At 49.5% G+C, this 18,628-nt stretch overlaps 1 protein-coding gene across 2 annotated transcripts in view; it reads left to right on the top strand.

Moving 5' to 3' along the window:
• Positions 1 to 15,258: 15,258 nt before the first annotated feature.
• The window catches only part of VWA5B1 (von Willebrand factor A domain containing 5B1), a 77,707-nt gene continuing 74,337 nt past the window's right edge, over positions 15,259 to 18,628 (top strand). The window contains exon 1 of one of the 2 annotated variants that reach the window (XM_073316624.2): positions 15,259 to 15,469. The gene's annotated coding sequence lies outside the window, so the exon portion shown is untranslated. Of the gene's footprint in view, positions 15,470 to 15,725; positions 15,811 to 18,628 lie in introns of those variants that run through there. The other variant, XM_078849314.1, reaches the window with a different exon arrangement.

Below are 18,628 nucleotides of genomic sequence, written 5' to 3' on the forward strand. Positions count from 1 at the left end.
AAAAGATGACCAAAAAGAATGATTAAAAAAAAAGTGTGAAGCCACATAGTGAAACCTGCAGATGCAATAGGCACAGCTGTTTCATGTGACTTCTTCAACATCTCAAACTTTCCACTTTTGTTTTGCTTGACCAATGTTAGCTCACTGAGGTCTGTGTGTTTGCTGAATCCAGGTTTTGTTATTACACTGTCATCTAGCCAGGTCAGTGTTGTCACCCTTAGGCATTCACCCTTAGGCATGCAGGCATTCAGAAATCCTGCATCAAGCTGCTAAAGTCATGAGATTGGCTTAAGAATAATAAGATTTTAAATATAAAAGGTCTGGGTTTTAATAGTTTTAGGGTCTTTTTATTTACCTGCAGGTTTTTGAGCCTTTAGGGATCCTATTTTTAAGCTTCTCTCTGTAACCATGAGGACTAGACACATACAGTTTTAATTAAAATGGTGATTCCCATATAATTATATGACTCCAGGAGCTGGGGCTTTAAAAAATACCAAATATCTTGAGATCTGTGATCAAGATACTAACATTGCCAGGTGGTAAATCAAGGTACAGGTGAAGAAAAAAGAAGCGATAGAAAACTACCAACCCCCTCCTCCCCGCCCCCTCAAACAAGAACCCTCTAGCGAATCACAGGTTTGGGAGTGCCCCAATTGCTGTCCCCTGGCACATGTTAGCAACCTTCCACCCTAATTCTGTAGCGAGCTATCCATGTGATCAGGGTCTTAAGATGTGTTTGCAGCATGTAAATACTGCTGTTGTAAGCATGTCAGGACGATATATCTGAGTTTATACAATGCTCATCTCCATAGTGTCTGAATACCTAAAACAGAAAAGGACATTGTACAGATATGAAAAGACACAATGTGTCAGAAGCTTCCAGCCTCCCAAACTGTACATAGGCTTGTAAAACTGAATGACAAAGGCACAGTCTGACAGAGGATGCAAAGGGGGGGGGGTTTGAACATATATAATGTGACATTACAGTTCTTGTACTGTTGACCATCTGTGCAGTGAAGCTGAAATTCACCCCTGTGCAGAGAGCTATAAGTGGTGTGTGGCTTTGAGCAGGCTCGCTGCAGAGGAGTTAATTTCCCCCAAGGTGTGGAAGATCCCTGGTTATAGAGGCTTTGGAGATGGAAAGGTACTTACCGGCCTTGTAAGGCGTGGTGAGACAATCACACCCTTGTGGTATCTTGTGTACCAGTCCATGACTAGGGCCAAATGGTGCTGCCACTTGGCCCTATAGGGTAACTGTTGGGAACATCCAACTGACAGCTTTTGGAACGTTCAAGGTTGTCCTCGGCCTAGGAAGACGGTAACTGGCTGCAGTTGAAGATAACCAGGCAGCTCAGCCAATCAGATGCAAGAGTGAGGTACAACGCACTGTAGGAGAGCGGGAAGAAAAAGTCAGCTATTTCTTCCCAGTTGTTGTTACCACGGTGAACATTACAGCGCTGCCGAAGGACTGGGCATGGTTCCATGTCCTCCTTATGTCTGTAGTGGGAGGATGAAGGCAGGGCATCGTGGCTTGTGCTGGTTCTCTGTGCTGGGCTGAACTGGATTCCCAGTGTGGAGTGGAAAAGGGGAAATAACAGAAGCATGAGGGAAATGCCTCAGGGAAAGTAAGTGACCCCCCCAGAGGCTCTTGCGGTTTGGGGGCGATGTGACTCCTTCTGCTTTTTAAAGTCAAAGGGTTCTCTGGTGGCCTGCACTGTCTGTCTGCTCTGCTGGTGGGTTAGCCTCATCATGGGACTTATTTGGAGTCTTTCTCTGCTGGGTCCAGTTTCTCCAGTTTTCTTGAAATGGTCCTTTCCAGGCTGACCTGTTTGAAAATGAGGCATGTCAACATCCTGGATTTTGCTTTTGAGTCAAGCATATTGAGGAATTTCCTCACTGTAGACTGAGGCACGCATTTTCTGTTACCTTCACTTGCCTTTTTCCCTAGGTGCCTCTCCCTCTCTGGTCTGACTAGCCCACTTTGCATTCATCTACAGTGCTTCACTTTTCTGTACCAAGGGGAAAGTTCAAGCAAGCCAGAGGCAGGTACGGTTGCCAACTTTCTAACAGCAGAAAACTGAACACCCTTGCCCTGCCCCCTGCCCCACCCCTTCTCACTCCATCCGCTCTCCCTCTGTCTTTCGCTCTCCCTCACCCTTGCTCATTTATTCATTTTCACCGGGCTAAGGCAGGGGGTTGGGGTGTGGGAAGGGGTGAGAAGCTCCGGCTGGGGGTGCGGGTTCTGGGGTGGGGCCAGAAATGAGAGGTTCAGGATGCGGGACAGGGCTCCAGGCAAGGGTACAGGTTCTGGGGTGGAGCCGGGGATGAGGGGTTTGGGATGCAAGAGGGGGCTCTGGGTTGGGGCAGGGGGTTAGGGTGCAGGAGGAGGTTTGGGGTGCTGGCTCCGGGTGGCGCTGATCTCAGGTGGCTCCCAGGAAGCGGCAGCATGTCCCTTGGGCTGCTAGGCAGAGGGATGGCCAGGGGGCTCCATGCACTGCCTCTGCAGCTCCCATTGGTCACAGTTCCCGGCCAGTGGGAACTGCGAAGCTGACACTCAGGGCGGCGCCTGCAGGTGGGGGCAGTGTGCAGAGCCCCCCTGGCTGCCCCTCCACCTAGGAGCCAGAGAGACATGCCACCGCTTCTCGGGAGCTGTGCGAAGCTGGGCATGTAGCCTGCCTGCCCTTCTGTCGCTGCAGCCAACTGGAATTTTAGTGGCTTGGTCAGCCATGCTGACCGGGGCCGCCAGGGTCCCTTTTCGACTGGGTGTTCCAGTTGAAAACCGGACTCCTGGCAACCCTAGAGGCCGGTAATTTTTGGTAACAGACGGTCACCTTTGTAATTCATCCCTGCTAGAAATATGCCTAACACTGAGTGTGGCCACATTTAGAATGCATTGTAAGAAAAACTGCTTTGTGTACTCTGAAATCCCCTTGCATCTAACTCCTTGGCAAGGCTATTTCCATCTCTGTCCCTTAATGTTGCAATGCAGTGGCAGATTGTAATGTATTTGCTCCCTGTCTTAGGATAAATGTTAGCTGCTCCTAATCCAACCTGTGTAAAATACATCTTGGTGCTGGGTACTAAATGCATGTGATCATAATAGGCTGTAAATTGACAGCCTTCCTTACAAGTCTGGGGAATTGTCAGCCATGACCAAATCACTCTTTAGCCCTTGCTTCCAAGCTCCATTTATTGTCCATACATCCAACCAACCAACCAACCAACTCACTAAAGGAAAATAAAACTTTCAGCTGGGGCTTTCTACATAGCCATGACTCCCAGGGCTTTCTACCTGGAATCTCCCTTTTCCAAAAACTACTGCAGGAGACTGTTCCTTCCTGCATCTTCTCTCTGCAATCCCCCAGTCCTTTCCTGCAGCTCTTTACAGGGCTGGTTTATCGATCCCTTTCCTAATAGTTCCTAATATTCCGTGAGGTTTTTTGACTGCCACTGCACATTGAGTGCATGTTTTTAGGGAACTATCCCTGATGACTCCCAGATCTCTTTCTTGAGTGGTAACAGCTAATTTAGACCACATCATTTTGTATGTATAGTTGGGGTATTTTTGCCAAAGTGTATTACTTTGCACATATCAACATTGAATTCCATCCACTATTTTATTACCCAGTCACCCAGTTTTGTAAGATCCTTTTGTAACTCTTATGAGTCAGCTTTGGACCTAACTATCTTGAGTAATTTTGTATCGGCTACAAATTTTGCCACCTCACTGTTCAGCCCTTTTTCTGGATCATTTATGTATATGTTGAACAGCACAAGTCCCCATATAGATCCTTGGAGGTCTCCACTATTTACCTCTCTCCATTGTGAAAACTGACCATTTATTTCTGTGTTTCCTGTCTTTTAACCAGTTACTGATCCGTGAGAGGACCTTCCCTCTTATCTCAGGACTGTTTAGTTTGATTAAGAGCCTTTGGTGAGAAACCATGTCAAAGGCTTTCTGAAAGTCCAAGTACACTATATTGAATGGATTGCACTTGTCCACATGCTTGTTGACTCTGTCAAAGCATTCTAATAGATTGGTGAGGCATGATTTCCCTTTACAAAAGCTGTGTTGACTCTTCCCCAAATATCATGTTAATTTATGGGTCTGATAATTCTGTTCTTTTCAACCAATTTCCCTGGTACTGAAGTAAGACATACTGGCCTGGAATTGCCAGAATTGCCTCTGGATCATTTTTTTAAAATAGGCATTACATTAGCTACCCTCCAGTCATCTGGTACAGAGGCTGATTTCAGTGATAGGTTGCATACTACAGTTAGTAGTTCTACAATTTCATATCTGAGTTTCTTTAGAATGCTTGGGTGAATACCCTCTGGTCCTAGTGGTTTATTACTGTTTAATTTATCAATTTGTTCCAAAACCTTCTCTATTGACATGTTAATCTGGCACAGTTCCTCAGATTTGTAACCTAAAAAGAATGGCTCCAGTATGTGAATCTCCCCCATATCCTCTGCAGTGAAGACTGATGCAAAGAATTCATTTAGCTTCTCCAAAACAGCCTTGTCTTCCTCAAGTGCTCCTTTAGTGACTTGATTGTCTAGTGGCCCACTGACTGTTTGGCAGGCTTCCAGCTTCTGATGTACTGAAAAGTATTTTTGCTGTTAGTTTTTGTGTCCTTAGCTACTTGCTCTTCAAATTCTCTCTTGGCCTGCTTTATTATACTTTTACACTTGACTTGTCAGAGATTATAAGCCTTTCTATTTTCCTCAGTAGGATTTGACTTCCAATTTTTAAAGGATGTCTTTTTGTCTCAAACAGCCTCTTTTACTCTGCTGTTTAGCTATGATGGCATTTTTTTGGTCCTCTTACTGTTTTTTTTTCTTTTTCTTTGGGTATACATTTAGTTTGAGCCTCTGTTATGGTGTCTTTAAATAGTCTCCATGCAGTTTGCAGGCATTTCAACCTTGTGATTGTTCCTTTTAATTTCTGTTTAACTAGCTTCCTCATTTTTGTGTAGTTCCCCTTTTTGAAGTTAAATGCTACTGTGGTGGGTTCTTTTGTATTTCCCCCCTAAAAGGATGTTACATTATTTAATGTAATTACATTATGCTCCCTATTACCGAGCGGTTCAGCTGTGTTCATCTCTTGGGTCAGATCCTGTGTTGTACTTAGAACGACATCAAGAATTGCCTCTCCCCTTGTGGATTCCAGGACAAGCTGCTCCGAGAAGCAGTCATTAATGTGTCTAGAAAACTTCTCTCTGACTTTCTTCCTGAGGTGCAATAGACCCAGTCAATAGGAGGATAGTTGAAGCCCCCTGTTATTAATTATTAATTATTATTATTATTGTGTTTTCTGCCATTGTAGCTTCTGTAATCTCCCTGAGCATTTCACAACCCACCACCATCCTGGTCAGGTGGTTGGTAGTATACTCTTACTGCTATACATTTATTGTTCAGACATGGAATTTCTATCGATAGAGATTTGATGTTCCAGTTTGATCCATTTAAGATTTTTACTTTATTTGACTCTATGCTTTCTTTCACATATAGTGCCACTCTCCTACCAGTCACTGTTATTCCTGTATATTTTGTCTCCTGGTATTACTGAGTCCCACTAATTATCCTCATTCCACCAAATTTCCATGATGCCCATTATATCAATATCCTCATTTCACGCCAGGCACTCTGGTTCACCCATCTTAGTATTTAGACTTCTCTCATTCTTCCTTCGTTGTAACTAGGTAGTAGGAACACCTATTTCTGGGGGGGTCAGGACCCCTCAGAGGGTCATGAGGTTATTACATGGGGGGTCGCGAGCTGTCAGCCTCCACCCCAAACCCCACTTTGCCTCCAGCATTTATAATGGTGTTAAATATGTAAAAAGGGTTTAATTTAAAAGGGAGGTCGCACACAAGAGGCTTGCTATGTGAAAGGGGTCACCAATACAAAAGTTTGAGAACCACTGACCTATTTGCATCAGTAGTGCCTAATCCTGAGAGGTGCTGAACTTGGACAGTGCCCATTGATGTCAACAGGCATTTGATGGCATTCAGCACTTATCAAGATCAGATCTGGTCCCTACTCTTTTACATTTCAGCTTTCCTTTCATTCCCTCCATTTGTCACTTTCCCCTTCTCTGCCTGTTGGAGAATCGCTCTCCCTAGCTCTGTCAATTACCCTCCCAGTCTCTCTCTGCAAGGCAACATTTGCCACCTGGAATGAGGAGAGATCTGTGACCACTGAGTGCATTGTATTCTAACCAACTCTCCCTCACCTAATTAAGTTTCCTTTTTTAAGCAAACCACCCCCCTGTGTCTCCCGGGCTTCTGAATCTCTGCCCAGTTGCACAAGTGAACTTGGGGGGCTTTCGAATTTATTTGTCGATGTGACTTCATGGCCCTTTCCATGGCAACACATCGCAATGCCTGAGAGGATGCTAAAGAGCGGCGCACAAGGAGATTTTCAATTGGAACCGAACCGTTTATAGGGTAAATGAGAAAGCAGCCAAAGAAGAGGCCAAAAATAATAATAGTAACAAATTAAAAATGAAAAAAGAAGAAAGGAAACGTTAGAACGGTAGGAAATCACAGATCAGATCTTACCTCTGTAATCAGAAAGTTTCTGGTGTTGCATGGACCCTTTGCAACCTCCTCTGCCTTTCACATGCAAAATCTCATCTCGCATTGTATTTTCTCCTCTGCCATTTGGATATTAATCCTGCTCCATCTCCTAGACCTTTCCAAGTTGCTTTAAAGGTGGAGGGCAGAAACTCTTAGAAATATAAAAGGTGGTTGGGATGTATTAGTAGCACCATCTCCCTATGAGGTAGGCAAAGGTTGTTACCCTCATTTGACAAGTGGGGAAACTGAGGCATGAGACGTGAAGTGACTTACCGGAGGTCATGTGGTGTTCATGGCAGAGCTGGGACCAGACCCCAGGAGCCCTGATCCCCAATACTCTGCAAGAGCTAGAGCTACTGGCTGAGATTTTCAACTTTCCACAGGGGCTTCAAATGCATGGTACCTGTTCGTTTCAGTGGGAATTGTATATCTAAATGCCCTAGACAGCTTATGGTCTGTGCTCTCTCCTGCCATCTCAAAATGTTATGTAATTGTTGGGACGCACTGATCAGCTCATTGCTTTTGAATGAATGCCTGTGACGCAGCAGGGAGGGGGGAGTGTTGACCTGGGAATGTGACAGGGGAGTTTCACTGGGGATGGGAGACCTGAGAGCCTGTCACCTGAGCCAGGAGGGGGAGGTGGAGGTAACATCTCTGCCCGGGAATGTGGACAAAGGCTGCAGGAGAGAGCCTGCTGGAGGGGGGGGGGGTGTTTGGTGCTGGGTAGTGGAACACAGGGAATCCCAGGGCTGGGGTCTAAGCTCCCTGCTCCCCCAGAAGGACTTGACTGAGGGGTCCTGGTTGTACCCACAAGCTCTGTTTTAGACTGTGTTCCTGTTGTCCAATAAAGCTTCTGTTTTACTGGCTGGCTGAGAGTCACAGTGAATCCCAGGAAGAGGGGTGCAGGCCCCAGACTCCCACACACTCCGCGACAATGCCCAAACAACATCTCTTCCCAAAAGAGTAGCATAGAGGGAAAATTCACAAGTACAGCCTCTGGAGTCCATTGGCATTGCAGCAGCTATCTGATGCCCTGTCATATCTTTGAACTGCTGCATCTCACAGCAGAGCCAGTGCCCTCGAGACTATGGGCACATCCTACTCTGGCAATCCCTTGACAATAACCTTCCCCCTAGGGCTTCTGCCACTTCCTTCCTACCTGAAACTTACAAGTGCATGGAAATGTGTAATAAAAATAATTTATCCATATATAGGCAAAAAAGTTAGCTGAAACTTTTCTGACTGGCCAAAGGCTCTCTCCTGGGTATGTCAACACTGCAAGTGAAGGTGTGATTGTAGCCCAGGGAGGCGTACCTGTGCTAGCTTTAATTCAGCTAGCAGGGTAACAATAGCAGTGTAGATGCATGGGCTCCGCTGAAGCTAGCCACCCAAGTAGAAGCCCCCTAGGGAATCTGGATATGTATTTGGGTGGCTAGCCTGTGCTGAAGCCCATCTATTGTTACCCATGCTAGCTATGGTACAATCACACCTTCGCTTGCAGTGTAGACACACTCACTGATACAGACTGCTTACCTTCCCTTGTGCTGACATGCTTCCCCCTGGCCCGTCAGGTTTGCAGCTGGTGGCGGAGGTCTGGGTATCGTGGAAGTGAAAAAATTGGTAATGTGGCTCATTGCATTCAGGGGGTCCCTAAATATGGGACAGTTAGGTGACCCCCCAAATACAGGACACAAGGTGAAATTCACCCCGGGGTCTTATACACCAATTCAGTGCCATATAAGCCCTCAACATGGAGATTAAGAGGGGCTGGCTCTTTGCACAGGGGTGAATTTCATCCTCAGCGCACAGCTCAGGCCCACAACGTGGGCTGAAGAGAATCACTGCTGCAGACAGCTGAACCTGCGGCAGGACTGTTAGCTCCTTTGCCATAAGTAACACTGTCCATAAGCCCCAGTCATGATTCTGCAAATTCCTGATGTCGATAGTTACAGCAATAAAAGTACAGCGTCACCATATTTGCGAAAGAGATGAACGTCACTTTGAGTCTAAAGTGAGAGAGAATGGGAGAGATCCCTCCTAACGAGGGAAGGTCAAGGAAGAGGAGTCCCAGAGGTGACTGGTGGTGGGTTCAGTTGGGTTTGCAAATAGTTTTGTAAAAATGGTCTCTTCCTTTTTTGGCAGGTATTTTCTTTTACAGTGAATTTACGTTTGTGAAAGGTACCAGACTGGCAGCCTGTTAGCCGATGGCCAAGGATGTTTTGTGAGGTGCCAGCTATGCCCGTTTTATACCATCCGTGACTTTAACCGCTAGAACACACTGTCCCTTCGTGGCGGGCAGCCCGGGCTAGGCTGACGGATGCCCCAAGGTCCTTAAACACCCGTGACTTTAACTGCTAGAGCTCAGAGCTCCTTTGCAGTGAGCAGTCAACACTGACTGGCAGGTACCCCAATGGCAGCACTAAGAGCCTCTCCACACCCGTGACTTTAACTGCTAGAGCTCAGAGCTCCTTCGCAGTGGACAGTCAGGATTGACTGACGGGCGCCCCAAGAGTTTGCCCTGTGGAGGCAGCACAACTCAACGCTAGGCTCTTAGTACTCTCACCTAATGGCCAGGCTTTATAGCCAAAACGGCTGAGGTTCTTTAATTGTGTTGGCTGCTTTACAGTAAACCAGAGAAACAAGTCAGGCTTATGCACAAATGGTTACCAAAATTTATTAAACTAGATTCTAATCATGTGGTTACAAAATTGCTAGTGCCTACTTATTTAAATGTAGAGATGTTACACACACAAACAAGTTACAAAACTGAAGCCACAATCCCAAAGAAAGAAAACAAAGTATAGAGCTCTATTTCAAAATATGTGCACACTAAAGATAGGAGATCAGGTGTGGGTGCTTCTTACCCTCCTTGCATCTCTCGATTCCAGCGGTGCCAAGCCAGGATCGGTCACTCAATTCCGCGGAAAGACGAATAAGGGACAAGGCTTAGGGACCCTCTTAGCTGCAGAAGCCTTGGGAGGCTGTCACTAAAAGCCCTCAAAAATCATGGTGCTGTAGGTCCCATACTTATACTTCTGTACTCCTTTATTCTCTTTCTCCTTTCTTATGCCAAATTGGGGCTGGTCTGTCTGGGTGATGCCAGCTCTCGCAAGAGTAGTTTACACTTGCAAGGGAGAGAAACGATAAGTTTAGACTACGGGACATTCCTTTTATTAGGGTAAATATTTTCCCACCTAGGATGTTGGGGTGTGTGCATCACGCTATTTAGTAGGGGCTAAGAGCCATGTCTGTCACAGGGCCTCTGTCTGCTGTGAGCCTAATCGTTGCATATGTTCCCAGAGGCACATTGGAGCAGCACACCTGTGCTTCTCACAGCTTCAAAGGCTGTGCTGGAATTGATGTTAAGTGCCCTGTTGTTTTGGCTCCCTTGTGTTCCCAGCAATGCTGGTCTGAGAGGGGGGACTGGCTGTCTGGCTACACAGCCCTGGACACCTATCTTTGGACCTGACTCAGCAAGGTGCTTAAAGTATATGCCCCTCTAAACATCCCCAACTAATACCAAATCATTGACTTCAATGCTTAAGTAGCTTGCTGAATCCTGAATCCTTCATGCATGGAACAAGCACACCATTGGAAACTGCAGAACACCAGTTCACCAACGGACTACCTCTAGGGGGGAGAAGACAGGTAGGTCTCCACTTGTACACTCAGTAGTTAGCCTCTCTGCAGAGACTGTCAACAAGAGTGACAGTTAGTGGTTATTTTTGGCATTTATGCTGTTATGTCTGTTAGAAAATGAACTGAGACTTATTCCACAAGGACAATTGGGGCAAAGATGGTTGTCTTGCTATTTTGTGCAGTGCCTATCACAATGGGAGCCTGATCTCCTCATTTGCAGATGTGTCAAATCTGGGGGAGAAGGGAAGCAAAGGTTACCAAGTTGCTGCCCCTGACCACCACCTCTGCCTCTTGCAGACGGTGATTTTTCAGAGCATTCCGAGACTAGAAAAACTGCATTACATACAAACCAGAAATACTGTTGATCAGAATTACTGATTGTTTGTCTATCCAGCAAGAGCCAAGACATTTTTTTTAATACCCCAAACCACCCAGCAATCTGACACAGATTGTGTTTGGAATATACAAACATATACGGCTTATACATGTAACAGTGAAGCATGATTTAATTAAATGAGCACTGGGCAGGAAGCCAGGAAAGTCTGCATTCTAATTCTGGCTGTGCCACTGACTCACTGTGTGTCCTTGAGACAGTCATGTAACATCTCCATCCCCCAGTCTGTAAAATGGAGCTGGAAATGCTTTTCTACAAGGGGGAGAGTCAGGGCTTGATTTTCAGAGATGCTCCACACTCACAACTGCAGGGGGAAGGCAAATGGTGAACTACTAATAATAATCCCTAGCTCTAATTTAGAGCTTTACATCAGTAGATCTCAAAGAGCTTTGCAAAGGAGGTCAGTATCATAATCTCCATTTCACAGGTGGGGAAACTGAGGCACGGAGAAGTGACATGACTTGTCCAAGGTCAGCCAACAGGCCAATGGCCAATCCACTCTGTTAGTTCTTCTGAGGCCCAGTCCAGTGCACTATCCACTAGGCCACACTGTCTCCCCTACGACTTTTGTTTTTATGCTAAACTCTGTCCATTGTATTGTTACCTCATTCTCCCAATCCATCTCTACCCCATTTGGCCACCTATTGTGACCTCTCTGATACCGAGAGTATACACTCTCTGGAACAGGACTGTCTTCTTTGTTGTTTGTTTGTACAGTGCCTAGCACAAGGGGGCCTTTATCCTTGATTGGGGTTCTGTGGCAATAGAAATAAACAATAGCAGTAATAAGCACCTAATAGGTCCAGGTGAGCAATGGATGCTCAGTGCTTCTGAAAATAAGGACATGAATGTTTGTCCAGAGCTTTGAAAGTACAAAGTACTAAGAATCAGGATTGATTATTATCCCTCATTATGAAATGTCTGCTACACCCGAAAATAATTTGTTTAACTCATTCCAGGTATATGAATCAAATGCTTTTACCAGCTGGATTTCATGCATAAGGAGGTTCAGCAGCAAGCATCAGAAATGCACCCGCTCCATCGTCTCTCCGACACCAGCACACGCTAACGCGCAATGTTCTTCTAGTAACAGAAGAAGGAGGAGAGAAAACAACAACATCCCAGCAAAAGAAGGAGGGAGCCCCCACATCAAATTCCAACCTGTTTTATAAATAAATATGATGCGGGTGCCAGCTTTGTTGGTCTGGATCCCAATGATTTTCTTCTGACATATGTTAGTTCCTCTGTTTGAGCCAAAAGACTTAGTAAGCAAATATTTAGCAAGCATTTGGAGCATGTGACTTGGGCTGTCTTGAGGAGATTACTTATTTATCTAATAAGGGACATCAACTCCCACGCTTCAGGGCATAAGCCAGCCTCTAATGGATGGGAGCTCGGAAGAAAACTTCCTCTAAGGGCAGTTTATTCCATACTTGCCCACTACATTTTCCTCTGAATCATATTGTTCTGGCCACTGTCAGAAACCAGATATTGGATTAGACAGACCACTGTTGTGATCCATTGTGACAGTTCCTGGTTTCCCGTGATATAGGCACAGACACACACCTGGAAACGGAGGGGGAGAAATCGAGAGAGCCCTAGAATCAGGGAGAGACAAGGAGTGCCGAGAAACAGAGACATGGGGACATCGTCCCAGAGAGATGGTCGTGCACAGAGAACACCATGGTGCATGAAGAATCTATCCTAGAAGGGCCCAATCAGTTAAATGGACAGTAAGTGGCAAAGTGTTTTTATTTGCAAGGATTGTCACATGCCAGGAGATATAAACTGGTCAATTTTATCAGGAAAATCCATCTTTTCATTATAGTGTAAGCAGCATCCATTTAAATTTGAAAGTTCTGAAGAACAGCGTCTCATTGACCATTTGTTCCTACTCCTTCCAGGGTAGCCCCATGAAACCACAGATGGATTGGAGAATCTAGGCTTGGCCCAGGGCTCGCTTACAGCCTGATCCGAAGTCCATTGGAATTAGTGGAACAACTTCCACTAATGTCAGCAGGCTATGGATCAGACCCGTACACTGTTTTTTCTCCCCTGATTTTAACAGAAGTACTCCTGATTTACACAGGTATTAAGAGAGAAAAACCAGCCCTTCCATATTTCTCTGTTGCATTTGAGACTCTTTAGTCCAGAAGGAAACAGGGGGATGTTGAGGTAACATTGTCAGTGATACTAAACTTCCTTTCAACTTCCATACTATTTTATTGATATTACAGTTCCACCTAGGTTCTATAGAGACACAAGATCGCAAGAGGCCCTCCCTGCCCTGATGAGCTTGCAGTCAGAATAGTCAAGACATGCAAAAGGTGGGAAGGGAAATAGAAGCAGGGGTACTGGAACAATTTATACAGTGGGGGTCCTGGGAGCCATTGAACCAAACTATAAACCTTGTATGTAATGGAAACCACTTCAAGCCAAGGGAGCAGCCACACTCCCCAGCACCCCTAGGTCCAGTACCTATGAATAGAAGCACAGTCAGGTGAAGTGACTTGCCTAAGATCAAACAGCAGGGCCATGGCAGAATTGAGACTAGCATCCAGGTCCCCTAACTCCCAGGTGGGCGGCCTATTAAGTGGGTCACCGTTTTGGGGATCAGGAGAAAAGGGTTCTACGCACTGTACCACTGATCTGCTGTGTGATCGTGGGGAAATAGTTTTACTTTGTGTAATGACACATCCACTCCCAGTCTTTATTCAAGCCTAATTTAACGGTGTCCAGTTTGCAAATTAATTCCAATTCAGCAGTCTCTCGTTGGAGTCTGTTTCTGAAGTTTTTTTGTTGAAGAATTGCGACTTTTAGGTCTGTAATTGAGTGACCAGAGAGATTGAAGTGTTCTCTGACTGGTTTTTGAATGTTATAATTCTTGATGTCTGATTTGTGTCCATTTATTCTTTTTCATAGAGACTGTCCGGTTTGGCCAATGTACATGGCAGAGGGGCATTGCTGGCACATGATGGCATATATCATATTGGTAGATGTGCAGGTGAACGAGCCTCTGATAGTGTGGCTGATGTGATTAGGCCCTATGATGGTGTCCCCTGAATAGATATGTGGACACAGTTGGCAACGGGCTTTGTTGCAAGGATAGGTTCCTGGGTTAGTGGTTCTGTTGTGTAGTGTGTGGTTGCTGGTGAGTATTTGCTTCAGGCCGGGGAGGGGGGGGGGGGCTGTCTGCAACCAAGGACTGGCCTGTCTCCCAAGATCTGTGAGAGTGATGGGTCGTCCTTCAAGATAGGTTGTAGATCCCTGATGAAGCTCCAGAGAGGTTTTCGTTGGGGGCTGAATGTGATGGCTAGTGGCGTTCCGTTATTTTCCTTGTTGGGCCTGTCCTGCAGTAGGCAACCTCTGGGCACTCCTCTGACTCCCTTAAAGAAAACTTATTAAGTAAACAGTTTCAATGGTCAAGCAATTATTGATTAACCAGGGGTGGGTTTTTCCAGAGTTTGCAACCTTGAGGCCCTAATAGACATTCCTGGGGCACATCCTGCTCTTCTAAAATGCATGCATCAGCAACTTCAGCACAATTCTCATCAGGAAGGACGCGGGGTCAAGCTGCCTTTTCTGAGGTAACCCACAACTCCCTCCCTTCTTGCCTTGGTCAAGCTGAGACTGCTGAATGGCCAATTTACAGCCTGCCGACTTGGCTGCTTTTAGCAATAAGCCATAGTCGTTTCAGGCACTTGACTGGTTTGCTGACATCTCCCCGTACAGGGCCTCTAGGTGCTACTGGAATGGAAATAATTTCTACTGACAGAGAGGACACCTTGGATCTCACATGTGCCCCACAATTCTCTGCTTTGCCCACTGAGGTGCCTCCCTAGAGCAGCCACTGTACCCAATGCAAAGGATTCTGGAACATGTCTAGGAAGCAAAGAGTGGCTGCTGCAGCTGACTAAGCAGAGGCCAGGAGACAGAGAACACAGACAGGACGGCATGGGGTTTCAGAAGAAAGCAGGGAGTGGTGTGGTAAGGGAAGAAGGGAAGATCTTATTTTTTGCCAGACTTCCTGGTCTCAAGACAGTCTCAGAGGAGGCCAGTAATGGCCGACACATCTTGCTTGGGACGATTTATAGCACTTTTATTTTAAAAGGCTAAGGGTGCGGGTTGGGGTGTGGGGGAAGAGAACAGCAGAGAACTGTAATAAAGGAATTTTCCCCCCCGAATAGATTGCTGTGAAAAACACTCACTCTTGGGAGAGAAGTGCCTTGATCTGCGATTCTAGTTTGGGCACTGTGTTGTGATACAGTCTCTTGGTAACTTTTCTATTTCAAGGGCAATATTTATCTGCTATGACCTTCTCAACCAGCCTGGCTTCTTGCTTATCTTGTCTTTCCAGATGCCAGGGTCAGAAGAGGTACGTTAGAGAACCATAGGTACATTCACTCTATTGGTCTCATCTCCTCTGGCCACACAGATGTGTGAATGCTGCAGAGAGAGACTGGCCATTTTGACATACAAATGAGTGTCAGCTACTTGTCCCTTGCAGCTGCTGAGCTAAATGCTCCCAAACAAAGCAGAGAGAAAGGATGCAAACTGGAGACTTGTTCCATGCCCTTAAGAGATGGGGCAGGGGGGAGAAGGTGCTGAGAAAGACAGTGGGGTGTGTACAGGATGATTGTCATGGTTACCTCTCTGACAAAACAAATGGCACCACTTAATGATGGTCACCCAAAGAGCTATGGAAAAGTGTGTGTTAATCAGCTGGCAGGCAGCGGAGCTAGGTCCCTGCTATGCGAAGCAGAAGCCTTCACAGGATCACAGACAGCCCCCAGGCGCTGGAGGGGAACGGTAGAGCTTTGGCAGAGGGACACATGTTGCTGCAGCTTGCAGGGTAAGGAAGCCCCGGCATCCGGAGGACTTAGCCTGGGGTGGGAAGGTAGCCATGAAGCCAGGGCCCCCCTGGGAGCCTGGGCAGGGTGCGCCCGGGGCGGGGGGCAGAGCGAGCTTGCTGGGATAGCTAAATGCCACATGTTGCCGAGGTTTCTTCGCCTGCAGAGATCGCCTGCCCCCCGCACCCCACGCCGGTCTAGCTCTCGGTCTGGAGGCTGAAGCGGGGTGCCTGCCGCCGCCTCCCGGCTTGTCCGGGCTCTCGGTGCAGCCGCTCGCCCCAGCAGCCGGGCTTGGGCCACGGCAGGCGCGGGTGAAGTTGATCCCGGCCTCCCGCCAGCCAAGGTAGGCGAAGCAGCCGGCGGCTCTCCGCGGCTTCCTCCCGCGCCCGCGCCCGGAGCGCGCCGGCCGCTCCGCAGGGCCGCGGGGAGCGTGGGCGCATTTCCCAGGCGCTGCGCGGTGCCTCGTCGCAGCGCAGCCGCTGGGTTGTTAAAAATCCCGGTCACAATATTTCTGCGCGCGCGAGCCCCCCCCCCCCGGCAAAGTGCCGCTCCCCTCTCCCCGCTGCAGGGCACGGACGTGCCCCCAGCCCGGGGGCAGAACAGGCGGGGGGGGGGGCAGGAGCATGAGGGGGCAGGAAAAGCCCAACTGTCTCTTCGCCTTCTGGGCGGAGAATGAACTTCACTAGCCCCTGCCGTGGGGTGTGTGTGTGTGGGCGGGGGGGTGTTAGATTCACTAGCCCCTGCCGTGGTGTGTGTGTGGGCGGGGGGGGGGGGTTAGATTCACTAGCCCCTGCCGTGGGGTGTGTGTGGGCGGGGGGGGGGGTTAGATTCACTAGCCCCTGCCGTGGGGTGTGTGTGTGTGTGTGTGGGGGGTTAGATTCATTAGCCCCTGCCGTGGGGTGTGTGTGGGCGGGGGGGGGGTTAGATTCACTAGCCCCTGCCGTGGGGGGGGTGTGGGCGGGGGGGGGTTAGATTCACTAGCCCCTGCCGTGGGGTGTGTGTGTGTGGAGGGGGGGGGATTAGATTCACTAGCCCCAGCTGGGGTGTGTGTGTGGGCGGGGGGGGGGGTTAGATTCACTAGCCCCTGCCGTGGGGTGTGTGTGTGTGTAGGGGGGGGTTAGATTCACTAGCCCCTGCCGTGGGGTGTGTGTGTGTGTAGGGGGGGGTTAGATTCACTAGCCCCTGCCGTGGGGTGTGTGTGGGCGGGGGGGGGTTAGATTCACTAGCCCCTGCCGTGGGGTGTGTGTGTGTGTGGGGGGGTTAGATTCACTAGCCCCTGCCGTGGGGGGTGTGTGGGCGGGGGGGGGTTAGATTCACTAGCCCCTGCCGTGGGGGGTGTGTGTGTGTGGGGGGGGGGTTAGATTCACTAGCCCCTGCCGTGGGGTGTGTGTGTGTGTGGGGGGGGGGTTAGATTCACTAGCCCCTGCCGTGGGGTGTGTGTGTGTGTGGGGGGGTTAGATTCACTAGCCCCTGCCGTGGGGTGTGTGTGTGTGTGGGGGGGGGTTAGATTCACTAGCCCCTGCCGTGGGGTGTGTGTGTGTGTGGGGGGGCGATTAGATTCACTAGCCCCTGCCGTGGGGTGTGTGTGTGTGTGGGGGGGGGTTAGATTCACTAGCCCCTGCCGTGGGGTGTGTGTGTGTGTGGGGGGGCGATTAGATTCACTAGCCCCTGCCGTGGGGGGTCAGGGGCGTGTGTGTGTGGGGGGGGTTAGATTCACTAGCCCCTGCCGTGGGGTGTGTGTGGGCGGGGGGGGGTTAGATTCACTAGCCCCTGCCGTGGGGTGTGTGTGTGTGGAGGGGGGGGGATTAGATTCACTAGCCCCAGCTGGGGTGTGTGTGTGGGCGGGGGGGGGGGTTAGATTCACTAGCCCCTGCCGTGGGGTGTGTGTGTGTGGGGGGGGTTAGATTCACTAGCCCCTGCCGTGGGGTGTGTGTGTGTGTGGGGGGTTAGATTCACTAGCCCCTGCCGTGGGGTGTGTGTGTGTGTGTGGGGGGGTTAGATTCACTAGCCCCAGCTAGGGGGTGTGTGTGTGTCTCGGGGGGGGTAGATGGGGAGCCGCCGGGCGCCGTGCAGGGCACCGTTTGCGCTCCCCGCGGCGCGCAATGACCTTGCCAGGGCGCATCGCGCAGCGCAGCGGCGGGTTTGCATTACGCAGCGCTGGGGACAAGCCCTGGCAGCCAGCCCAGGGCGGCGGAGCGGGGCCGGGCCGGGCTCAGGGAGGGAAGGCAGCCCAGCCTCACCACAGGGTGCTGCTAGGCTTGGCTCCTGCAGCACTTGGCTCACCCTGGCCAGAAGCCCCCCCAGGAACAAGGGCTTTACTTGCAAGGGGGTGGGCTTGATTTGCTCCATCCTCCCTCGGGAATCCTCTGTCCCTACCAGCTGCTGCTGGGGCCAAGAGCTGGCTTCCCTCTGCAGTGACTAGGGCCTTGCTTCTGCCCCAGCGTGCCAGCACCCTGCGGCCAGCCAGCGTGGCGTGGGAATGCTGTCCTGCATTCCCGCCCCGGGGCAAGCTTACTTGGCAGCCCTGAAAACTGAACCCAGGGCCTGGGCAGGATAGGCACAGCCCACAGCTGATGGAGCTGCTCGCCCCCAGCTAAGGGGTCTCACCTCTGTCCTGGAAAGACCCCCCCACACACAGACACGAGCGTGAGTGCACAGGCCTATCTCGTGGGCCCCATCAGGCCCTGAGCGCTTTGCTTAGACTAGCCTTCCAGGTGGCCAATTAGCACCAATGCTGTTGGCCTCTGCTCCAGGGGGGATGAGTGGCTCCCTCCTTGGTGCTAAGTGATGGTTTTAGGGGCAGTCTCCTGTGGGTTTGAGGCCCGGCGCTTTCCGCTTGCATCCCAGAGGAGCTGGCTGCACAGGGGGCAGGGACGCACCTGCCTTTGTTCCTGCAGGATTGTGGGCAGGTGCCTGGCTCTGGGAACCAGGAGCTCTGAGCACCAGGCAGGCCCCGCAGGACAGAGATGAATGACACCCTCTGTGCTTGCAGAGAGCATGTTGCAGCTCGGTTGCTTGCAGGGATGGCCAGTGGGTGGCAGCAGCCTAGAACCCCCCCTGCCTGCTAGGCCCCGGCAGGGCTGCTGGAGGGTTGGGATTGGAGAGCAGGGGCTCCTGCAGGTTGCTCCTGAAAATCTGCTGTCAAAAGACTCGCTTTCCCA

Source organism: Lepidochelys kempii, chromosome 18 (assembly GCF_965140285.1).
Source record: "Lepidochelys kempii isolate rLepKem1 chromosome 18, rLepKem1.hap1, whole genome shotgun sequence".
Taxonomy (NCBI): domain Eukaryota; kingdom Metazoa; phylum Chordata; order Testudines; family Cheloniidae; genus Lepidochelys; species Lepidochelys kempii.